The 12,256-nt window shown below is 38.1% G+C and overlaps 1 protein-coding gene across 2 annotated transcripts in view; it reads right to left on the reverse strand.

Moving 5' to 3' along the window:
* The window catches only part of Cals (calsyntenin-1), a 466,513-nt gene that overhangs the window by 324,865 nt on the left and 129,392 nt on the right, over positions 1 to 12,256 (reverse strand). The gene's annotated exons all lie outside the window — the stretch shown is intronic.

Raw genomic sequence — 12,256 nt, forward strand, 5'->3', positions numbered from 1 at the left:
AACACCACATCAAATTATTTATCAGACTACCGCCCTATATCAATACTCCCTCCGCTTGCAAAAGCCCTTGAATGACGAATTCACAAGCAACTAACTGAATATCTCACAAATCATTCACTACTAGACTCGTTGCAATCTGGCTTCAGGAAGGGCCACAGTACGACGACAGCACTCCTTCAGGTAACAGATGATATCAGGCTTGCTACGGATAAACGACAGGTGACGGTACTCACGCTCCTTGATTTTAGCAGTGCATTTGATACAGTCAACATACAACTACTCCTTTCAAAATTGCGCTCCCTTGGCGTCGACCGGAATGCGCTCGATTCCTTTATATCCTACCTTACAAATCATCGTCAGTGTGTCTCAGTAAACGATGTTACGTCCAAATGGGCTATCAAATTATCTGGCGTGCTTAAGGATCCGTGCTGGGAACTTTATTATTCAGCCTGCATTCCCACTTGTCCACTGTAAATACCATCTGTTTGCTGACGACCTACAGGTGTATTACCATACCAATGTAGATAGTATATGTGAAGCGATCCAGCATATGAAAACAGACCTACGACGACTCACAACGTATGCCAGAAACAATACCTTACTCATTAACCCACGAAAGACCCAAAGCATAATAATTGGACACAAAAAATTACTATGTGCTCTAAATAGTAATCACAATCCTCCTCCAATTACCATTGATGATACCGAAGTGCCGTACTCCAAGATTGTTACAAACCTTGGGGTCATCTTAAATGAGACTCTGACCTGGAATGAGCATATAACTAATGTGTGCAGAAAAGTACATGCATCCATTTATCCTTTGAAGCATCATAAAAATACAAACACTTCTATTTCCTATCTTTGACTACTGTGACAGTTCATTGACTGACCTAACCTGTGAACAAGCAACAAAGCTACAACGTGTACAGAACTATTGCATTCGATACGCCTTCCAGCTCCGACATGATGCTCATATAACACCATACTACAAAAAGTTGGGATGGCTACGTCTAAATGACCGTAAAAAACGCACCAAATGACCCTTGTCTATCAGTTGCTTTCTTCAAACAGCCCCACCTATCTATCGTCCAATTTTAGGCTTCTTTCTTCGTTCCACGAAATTAACACTTGTTGCGGATCACTACTTGAAATAGCACCGCATCAAACAACTACCTACAGCCATTCATTCCTGGTCTCTGCTTCGAGATTATGGAATATGATCCCGGAAGATGTTAAAAAGTCTTGCTCGTGTAGGACATTTAAAACAGCCTACCGTAAATTCCTCCAGAGTACATACAGTTGACTAATGAATGTAAGAGTGAATGACGTGTGAATGAAACCAAAAATTACGTACTAGATCTAAGTTCTTAGGCTATCCCATTTACGTTCTTACTACTCTCATTTAAGGCTATAGACTGTTCGTAAGAATAGACTAGTATACTCCGATTGTAACGTACTAATATTCAGTTAATTTATTTTAGTGTTATATTTGAATAAGTTTTCCTTTAAGCTAATTGTAGATATATTCTATAGGTTATAAGTTGATATTTTCTTGGTATTATCCACTCTATGTATCCTATAATTCATCATCAGTAGTAACCTTAATTAATTGTATTATTGTAATTCCTTATCTGACTCATGTATCTCAATAAAAGTAATTGGTTACAATGATATTTTAGATTAAAATAGTAAAAATAAAAATTGTAGGTGGTTAAGTGTAAGAGAGGGCCATGAGCCCTAACTTCGCCACTTAATAAAGACACAAATAAATAAATTTAACTCTCTGAGCGGTTAAATTTGTTTCAAACCTTCTGTTATTCAATACCTATGATATCATTTGAAATTTTAAATTCAAAATTCCAATGGTTTCATATAAATGCACATTTTCGTCATCATTCGTCACCCCCAGTCAAAATCCCCTTAGGGGTCCACTTCTTATTTTTATCCTCGTAAGAATAATTCTACACCCTTACACCCCCCCCCCCCCCCACAAAATATATGCGTTTTTATTTTTAAAGGAGATTCCAAATACCAATTTACTCGTCCATAACATCATCCTTTTTTGAGATATAAGTATCCTCAAACAAAGAATTCAAATCATTTTTCAATTCATTACCCCCCACCTCCACCCTTAATTGGAGTTTCTCTTTCAGTCATTTTTATCCCCCATCTAAGTTTTTTTAAACAAGAAATTATATAAAATTATACTTTATTTTTAAAAGAGATTATAAATACCAATTTTCACGTCTGTTATATGTTACGTTTTTGAGATATACTATAGATATTCTCTTTTTTAAAATTCACCCCCTTTAACACTTCCCCTTAAATGGATTTTCAGCAAACAAATTGTGTGTGTCCCTTTACTTTTACAGGAAATTCCAAACACCAACTTTCACATCTGTAACATGTTATGTTTTTGAGATATATTATAGATATACTCATTTTAAAAATTCAACCCCTCTGTCACTCCTGTTTACCCCCTCTTTAGTAGATTTTCCAAAAACAAAAAAATGTGTTCCTTTATTTTTGAAGGAGATTCCAAATACCAATTCTCATGACTGTAACATCTACAGTTTTTGAGATATAAGTATCCTCATAAAAAGTATTCACCGGGCGAGTTGGCCATGCAGTTAGGGCCGCGCAGCTGTGTGCTTGCATCCGGGAGATAGTGGATTTGAACACCAATGTCGGCAGCCCTGAAGATGGTTTTCCGTTTTCACACAAGGCAAATGCTGGGGCTGTACAATAATTATGGCCACAGCCGCTTCCTTCCCACTCTAGGCCTTTTCTGTCCAGTCGCCGCGGTAAGACCTACCTATGTCAGTGTGACGTACAGCAAATTGTAAAAAAAATTAAAAAAAGGTATTCAACCCTTTTTTCACTTTTTACACCCCCCTTAAAAAGATTTTCTGAAAACAAACACGTGTTTCTTTATTTTTAAAGAAGATCCCAATAACAATTTTCACGTCTTTAAACAAGTATTTGAGATACAGATATACTCATTTTAAATATTCACCCCCCTTTCCACCAACTTAGCGATAGAATATTAAAAAATCATCCCTTAGCAAGCACCTACATTGTAATATAAATGTATCCTCAAAATTTCATTTCTTTATGTCCTGTGGTTTTGGCTTGGTGATGAATCAGTCAGTCAGTCAGTCAGTCAGTCAGTCAGTCAGGACAAGTTTTCTTAATATACAGTAAAACCTGTCTTAACGGACACCTCTCACCAGCGGACACCCCTCATTGGCGGACGATTGTCTAGGTCCGTAATTAAATGCCATGTTGTGTATGAGTAATTTACCCCTCTTATACGGACACCCTTTATTACGGACACGGACACACCATAGCCACGAGAAACTCTCCTAACGGACACTTTCTTTTTCAAAAAATTCTGTATTTGTGTCCTGTACAGTATGTATTCGCTTACTTTTTGCACAGCCGGTACTTCCAAGAATCACAGACACCGTAACTTTTGATCCTGGCTGTACACATTCTTGGAAGGCAACACTAAGCTACGCTATCACTTCCGGAAGTTGTGTGATCTGACATGCTTGACAGCGCTGGAATTTGTACCTTCACTCTCAGGTTACTTTTCATTGACTCGTGGGCTTTTGATGTGTTCAATTTTACCTTAGGAAGTGTGTGTAAACATGGCTCCGAGGAAGTTTTTAACTTTAAAAGAAAAGGTAGGCATAATAGACTGTCATAAAAGTGAGAAGTGTGGTGTGCGTAAACTGTCCGAAGTGTTTAAGATTGGAAAGACACAGGCAGCTGAAATTGTGAAAAAGCAAGAGGAACTAGTGAAAGAATGGCATTCAAATGGCAACGAACAGCGCATTAAACTGTTTCAAAGTGGTAGAGGAGCTCTCATTGACAAGGCAACGCTAGAGTGGTTTGCTAAAGTAAGAAGTCAGAATGTCCCTGTGTCAGGACCAATGATACAAGCAAAAGCGTTAGAATTCGCGACAGAATTAGGTATTGGAGATTTCAAAGCCTCGAATGGCTGGCTAGAAAGATTCAGAAAGCGACATGGTATCAACTTCAGAGTGATTTGCGGAGAATCATCCAGTGTTAATATGGAGATTATTGACAACTGGCAAGAAAAAATACCTTCAATCTTAGACAGGTATGCTCCAGAAAATATTTTGAATGCCGATGAAACTGGATTATTTTTCCGTGCTTTACCTGACAAAACTTTGTGTTTCAAAGGAAATCGTTGTACTGGTGGAAAAGCTGCGAAAGAACGTCTTACGGTCTTGTTATGTGCGAGTATGAGTGGAGAACGCGAGGAACCCCTGTGATAGAAAAGGCTGCAAAACCAAGGTGTTTTAAAAATGTGGACGTTACGAAGTTTGGCATTGAATGGAAAGAGAATAGGAAAGCATGGATGACCAAAGAAATAATGACAGAGTGGCTAGGACAATTGGACAGAAAAATGATACGCCAGGAGCGAAAAGTGTTGTTATTCCTCGATAATGCAGCATCGCATCCGGATACAATTAAGTTGCAAAATGTGAAGATCGTCTTTCTCCCACCAAATGTAACATCAGTTTCTCAGCCGCTTGACCAGAACTTCAAGGTTATGTACAGACAGTTAGTGATGAAGCACATAGTATCAGAACTTAACGGGAATGAAGTAACCCTTCAAACACTGACAAAGGGGCTGAATGTTCTCCAAGCAATTTCATGGATAACCAATGCATGGAAAAACGTCACAGCCTCAACAATTCGTAACTGCTTTCTGAAAGCTGGGATTCCCGCTAGTGGTGGACATCCAAAAATAGAATCGGATACCCTTCCTGACAGCATGGAAGCAACACAAGAGTTGATTAATGCAGCAGGTTACAGTGTAGAAGTGAACACCTATATCGAAATTGATTCGGATATTCCAACAGTGTGTGAGAGTGGAGACACGAAAACGATTCTTCAGTCAATCCAAGGGAAGGACAAAACTGAAGATTCTGACGAAAGCGGGAGTGAAGGTGATGCTAATGACGACTTTGAAGAAAATACGGAAATGAATGTGCTGCCAATAACCTCGTACAGTGAGGCTCTCAGCATTGTTAAGCAACTGAAAGAATTTTATTATAAACAAAACGATGAAAATGGTGTAAATTTGACCCAGAATTTAATTGCACATATTGAAAACATCATTGCTAAACCGAAATGGACAAAACAAACGAACATTAAGGATTTTTTCAAGTGCTAATGTTTTACTGTACTGTGCTAGAGATTGCTACATCTACATACTGATTTGAAGTTTCAAAAACTCATACGTTCTTCTTAATTTTAACATGGTGAGCGGTAATAGTGTACAGTGTGCTCAATAGAGGTTTCCATAGAAGTGTTTTTGTCTCTTCAATACAGTGCATCGCAGCTGCAGCAGCCCATCTACAACTTTCTCATGTGAGTACAGTGCAGTATATTGTACAATACTGTATACAGTATACAATTAAAGGTACATTTGCGAGAATTGTTAACACATACAATACATGGGTTATTGTGTTCCAACTTATGTTTAATGGTACCGGTTTCATAACCTCTCGCGGGCGGACACCCCTTCATAACTGACATTTTTTCGGTCCTGAAGGTGTCCGTTATAGGAAGGTTTTACTGTATATAGTAGCAAGATACCTGTGCTTCGCTACGGCTTTAAGATAAAAGTTATTATTCAAAGTTTTACATTTTATTGTCCAGCATCAGCTGAGCCTGTAAAATATGTCCTCAGTTCGTACGTCAAACGGTTTTGGGGGAATGATTATTTATTTATTTATTTATTTATTTATTTATTTATTTATTTTATAATCTATGATCATTTATTTTATGACCTAACTCTCACTTGAACCCCTTACATAAGAATTTGAATGTTTTAAAAAATATCTTATTTAACATCTAGGACGTAAAAGCGACCAACCTGTGAAATTTTTATTTTGTACGTCGAACAGTAATGAAAGAATGAATACTTTTGTAAGGGGTGAATGCTTTGAAATATTTATTAACATATAGGATACAGAAGACCACCCTTCATAAAAAAGAGTTATGTTCATGCCTGAAACGGTTTCGGAAGAATGGATATTGTGTTTTTGAGTGTCAACTACCATCTAAAGCACTTACGTGAGAAATATTTTGAAGTACAGTGTATTTTACCCCTAGGATATAAAAGAACACCCTTCTTGTAAAATTACAGCTTTGAACGCCAAACAGTTTTGGAGGGATGAATAATTTAGTTTACGGAACTAAACTCGTTTAACACTTTGGTGGTGGAGCGTTTAAACATTTCCTACTTCACACCCAGGATTTAAAATATATACGCTTTTTGGAATTTTGTCTTCACACGTTCAACCATTTCAGAGGAAGGAATGAATATTTGTTTTCGGATCTTAACCCTCTTTTAACTCTGAGGGAGTAAATTTGTTTCAAACCTGTTATTTAACAACCAGGATATCATTTAACATTTTAACTTTGTAAATTCAAATGATTTCATATAAAGGTATATTTTTGTCATGATTTCTCATCCCCCAGTCAAGACACCTTAGGGGTGTAACGTTTTAAGTCCACTTCTTATTTGTATCCTCATAAAAAATAACTCAAACTCCTTTTACACCCGCCTTAAATTGAACCCCCGCCCTCCAACAAAAATGAGTATTTTTAAAGGAAATTCCAAATACCAATTATTTTCACGTCCGTAACATCCTTCATTTTTGAGATATAAGCATCCCCGTACAAAGAATTCAACTCATTTTTCAATTCATTTATCCACCCTTAATTGGATTTTCTGAAAACAAAAGAATAAATGTTTCTTTATTTTTAGAGAAGATTCCAAATACGTATTTTCATGTCTGTAATATCCTCAGTTTTTGAGATACCAATATCCTAATAAAAATAATTCAACCCCTATTTCAGTCCTTTTTACACCCGCCCCTCAGTGATTTTTCCGGAAACAAAAAAGTATGCGTTACTTTATTTTTAAAAGATTTAAAATACCAATTTTTTGTCTGTAACATGTTACATTTTTGATATATACACCATGTATACTCATTCAAAAATTTACTCCCTTTAACACTTAAGAGGATTTTCAGAAAAGGAATTATGCGAGTACCCTTACTTTTACAGGATGTTCCAAATACCCATTTTCACGTCTTTAACATCTTCAGTTTTTGAGATATACCTTTGTACTATAGATATCCTCATTTTAAAAATTCAGCCCCTTTGTCACGTACGTTCACCACCCCGTAAGGCCGACTCGTTGGCTGAATGGTCAGCGTACTAGCTATCGGTTCGATTCCCGGCCGGGTCGGGGATTTTAACCTTCAGTGGTTAATTCCAATGGCTCGGGGGATGGGTGTTTGTGTTGTCCCCTACATCCCTGCAACTTACACACCACACACAACACTATCCCCCACAATAATACGCAGTTACCTACACACGGCAGATGCCGCCCACCCTCATAGGAGGGTCTGTCTTACAAGGGCTGCACTCGGCTAGAAATAACCACACAAAATTATTATTCTTACCACCCCTTAAGTAGATTTTCCAAAAACAAAAAATACATGTTTCTTTATTTTTTAAAGGAAATTCCAAAAACCACATTTCATGACTGTGACAACTTCAGTTTTTGAGATATAATTAACCTCAAAAGCTATTCAACCACTTTCTCACCATTTTTCACCCCCTTAAGAGGATTTCTTCTAAAACAAAAAATTACGTGTTTCCTTATTTTTAAATACCAATTTTCATGTCTGTAACATTTGTCACTGTCTGATGTATAAGTATTCCCATAAAAAGAATTAAACTCTTTTTTCAGATCTCTTTACCCACCCCACCGACTTAAGTGGATTTTTCGAAAACAAAAAAGTATGAGGGGACATAAAATTATTATTATTATTATTATTATTATTATTATTTGTTAGGTACGTTGGCGAGTAAAACAATCTTTTTTAATTGGATAGCTTTTATCACGTTTTAAACTTACTTCTCTCCAAATACATACCTATATTGGCCCGAGTTGTATGTGTGTTTAGTCTTCAGCCCGAGGGCTGGTTGGATCCTCAACAGCTCCGCCATCAGCTGTCACAGATGGCCTAGGCATCACTGAAGAGGGGTACTAGGAAAATGAGGAGAGGGGTAGTTTCCCGTTGCTTTCCTCACCGAGCCAGAGGCTGCTATTACATATCAGTCTGCCAAGCCCACTGAAATGTATGCACCAACCGACCCTATGAGCAATATTTTCACACCATTCGTATAAGGAATGGCATTACTAGCATCACTCATACCTCAGTCACTTTCCTTTTGTCAAAGCCAAGGATAAAGCTGAGACAGATCAATGAAAGTAACAAAATTGCTCTAGCCCATACCAGAAGACATAGTGCACTCTAAACACTAGGTCCTGCCAGCAAAGTCATATGGCCCGAGTTACAATATTTTAAACGACCATTTTGTTAATGATCTCGCCTGCTGTATAAATAGCAACAACCGTGAATGTTTCTCAACTAAAGTAAACTTGTTTCCTCATCCCGAGGTGGTACAGCTCTTTTTAGACACACCCCCAGTGGAGGGAGTTACACGTACCGCTTTTACCACACATCAACCTTCCTGCCATTCGTAAATCTCTGGCAGTATGGTACCGGGAATCAAAGTCGGACGCCCGAAAACAGCAACTAATTGTGCTAACTATTACGCTGGTGGACATTATTAACTACAAAACACAGACATATAAGACTGATGCATGCTTGCAATGCGTGGGTTGGACACAAAGCTAAGCCTATTCATCTATTTGTGCGACTTCAGAGCTGCAGTAGACCTACGCTACACAGACGGACAATTCTTAACTACGAAACATAGATGTACCGCGTGGATTTGACGTGTTTTCATTGCGTAGGTCGTACAGACGAAACTATTCACAAATTTGTGCAATGTCACCAGAGCTGCAATAAGACTTGTACCCACTTCGAAGCAGAATCGTTGTCGTTCTCTGACGAATTACGTTGGGGGGGTCTTATAGGAGATATTTTTTTTTTTAATTTTCTTCGTCTCGAAAGGCCAGGGGGGGGGGGTCTAATACACGAGTAAATAGGGTAGTGTGTTACGATATTTCAGTGCTATTCATTACACATGTAGTTAACACCTTGTCCTTTCATCTGTATATGTCACATTTTCCTACCGGACTGGTATCTTCAAGGAAAAAAATAGTTGCCATGACTTTTGCCCCAACCCTCGTATATTACCTCTATGAAGCTAGAAAAAATACTTACGTATGATTTGCAGCTTCACTTTTATGAACAGCATCTTATTTAACAATTGTATCAAAACGGGAATGATATATTGATCAAAGGGTTTAGGATTCCAATTGGAATCAATGGGCTTTTCTGGCGTGTGGTATTCTAAATTATGTACATGTAGTTTTATCAAATTCAAAGACATCGTTCTGTCATAAGAGATTCAGAGTTGTGTTTTCGGTCTTGGATGTGTTTGCTGATGATGCATGGATTCTTTACAGGAGACACTGCAAGAGAAAGAGTGTAAAAAGGTCATGTCATTCCTTGAGTTCAAGGCTTCTAAAGCGTCTGCATTGATGACTGCTGGAAAAATGGAATCAAAGGAAAAAGGGCATCCTTCTCCAGATCGGGTATCTCCAATTGCTCCGAAACTTCCTCTAGTGGACACACGCTTTCACCAGATTGGTCACTGGTCAGAATACACTAAGTAAAAGAATAAGTGTAAGCTGTTGATACAGTCCTATTCAAAGTTCCGATACTCAAATGTTGCGTTGCTCTCTGTCGTTCAGACAATAAAAAGTTTCAAAGACTTCCATATGAAAAAATTAACTTCTAGCACGTTGTCAATATGGACAAGAACTGACAAATTATGCTTCATTTCTAAATTGTGTGTGCTCAGGATCGAAATAATGTTGTACACTGCATATCAATCAATCAATCAATCAATCAATCAATACTGATCTGCATTTAGGGCAGTCGCCCAGGTGGCAGATTCCCTATCTGTTGCTTTCCTAGCCTTTTCCTAAATGATTTCAAAGAAATTGGAAATTTATTGAACGTCTCCCTTGGTAAGTTATTCCAATCCCTAACTCCCCTTCCTATAAATGAATATTTGCCCCAGTTTGTCCTCCTGAATTCCAACTTTATCTTCATATTGTGATCTTACTGCATAATGTAACTATTATTCACATTTTAACATTTCCCCCACTCTTCATAACATACTATGGTACGTTATTACATGTTTCGAACATACTTTGACATTGTTTGTACCTAATACTATTGTCTATTACATTACATAATATTAGGTTCCATATTGCCTGTTATTTCAGACCTTTTGCATTCGTATTCCAATTGGAATCACTTTTCCATTTTCCTAATTTTTCTAAAAAAATGTATGGATTTTGACACAAACTTTATTCATACCTATCGGAAGGGGATTTTCAAGAAAAATTCCTTTTTTCCCCTCAGTCTAATAAATTTGGGCTCGAGAGGGTTAAGGTAACAATGTAATACGAAAGGGCTAGGAGTAGAAAGGAAGTGGCCATGGCCTTAAGGTACAGCTCCAGAATTTGCCTGGTGTAAAAATGGGAATCCACGGAAAACCATCTTCAAGGCTGCCAAAAGTGCGATTCGAACCCACTATCTCCCGAATACAAACTCACAGAAGCGTGAACCTAACCGCACGGCCAACTCGCTTGGTATGTTTTAAAATCAACCCTCAAGAGAACATGGTGTTAAGTCCCAAGGATGTTGCACGAGGTGCCCCCTTCATGGAAGGTAGTCGTGGCATGTGTTATGCCACACGAGTGTTAAAAACTACAGTTTCAACGATTTCTACAACTACAACAGTACAGGAGAAGTGGACGTTATGCTAGCAGGCCAGGATCAGGCCAGAAATGGGTCACATCAGCTAAAGATGATCAGTTCCTATAGCTACAAATTCTCTGTGACCATCGTACCAGTGCCACTGAAATTCAAAATAGACTCAAGCAAGTCCGAGGGGTGAACATCACTGAGGGAACTGTCTGAAGAAGTCTATCTCCATTACAGAAGACATGCTGCCGACCCCGCACTCACCGGACATCATATATTGCTCGCTTATATTATGCAACAGAAGATCATGACTGGACGATATAGCAGTGGGAGCAAGTATTGTTTACTCACGAGTTTCGATTTTGCCTCTAAACACCAGTTGGCAGAGAAAGTGTATGGAAGAGGACTGGGGAAAGATATTCCCCAAGATATTCAACAAGATATTCCCCCAGCATATTTTCAAGCAGGACAGCTTTTCGTGGAGGTTCTGCGATGGTGTGCGTGGGAGTAAGTGTGACGGTGAAGATGGACCTTTCTTTGTGAAGAACTGGGACACTTACAGTATATCGGTACATGGATGAAATCCTTGAGGAGCATGGTGTGTCATTTGCTCGGTTCATCAGAGCTGGTTTCATGCTGAAGTAATACAACAGTTGCATACATGTTGCACACATTGTGCAACAGTATTTGGACGAAGTTGGGATTCGTGTAATGGAATGGCCTGCACATGGACTGCATATTGATCCCACAGAAAATCTAGGCAATGAATTGGGAAGAAAAGTCAGCCAGCATTATCCCGACTCCCTACAAGACCCACAGGATGCTCTCCACGCAGAATGGGAACAGATTCCGCAGGACAAGATTGCATCAGGAACGTGCCTGAAAGGCAGGAAGATAAGGGAACACTATACATGCTCCTAAGGATGTATAAAATTTCCAATTAAGTGCATGAAATGAAAACGAGTAAATGAAAAGTACTGAAATAGAAAAAAGTGTCAGTGAAGTGTTACAACGGATAGACATTTTGTGATTATCCATAAACAGCTAAAGGTGTATACATCGATTACCTGGTACTTCTGTCTTGCTTGAACAGTTCAATTAACTTGTTCAGAAAATTAATCTTTTATTTTATTTTCAGGTTTAAAAATTACTAGGTGATGGCATTAGGTCATAATATTTTAGTGTCCTGAGGTTGTCGAAAATTTAAAATATACCTCCATTTAATAAACGAGTGTTGCCGATCAATGTATTTTGAACTTTAAGCAACTATTCTTTTCAACTTTGAACCCACGAAAAATAAATACTTTTCAATTTTTTAGCACCTAAAAATCCTTTCTCTACTGATAATACACGGGTCTTAGTTTTATAAATTTAAACGACTTTGGATAGTATAGAACATGCTTTGTAATTTTAATTTATCTGAGATGGCAATCTTAACAGGCTCT

Source organism: Anabrus simplex, chromosome 2 (genome assembly GCF_040414725.1).
Source record: "Anabrus simplex isolate iqAnaSimp1 chromosome 2, ASM4041472v1, whole genome shotgun sequence".
Lineage (NCBI taxonomy): Eukaryota > Metazoa > Arthropoda > Insecta > Orthoptera > Tettigoniidae > Anabrus > Anabrus simplex.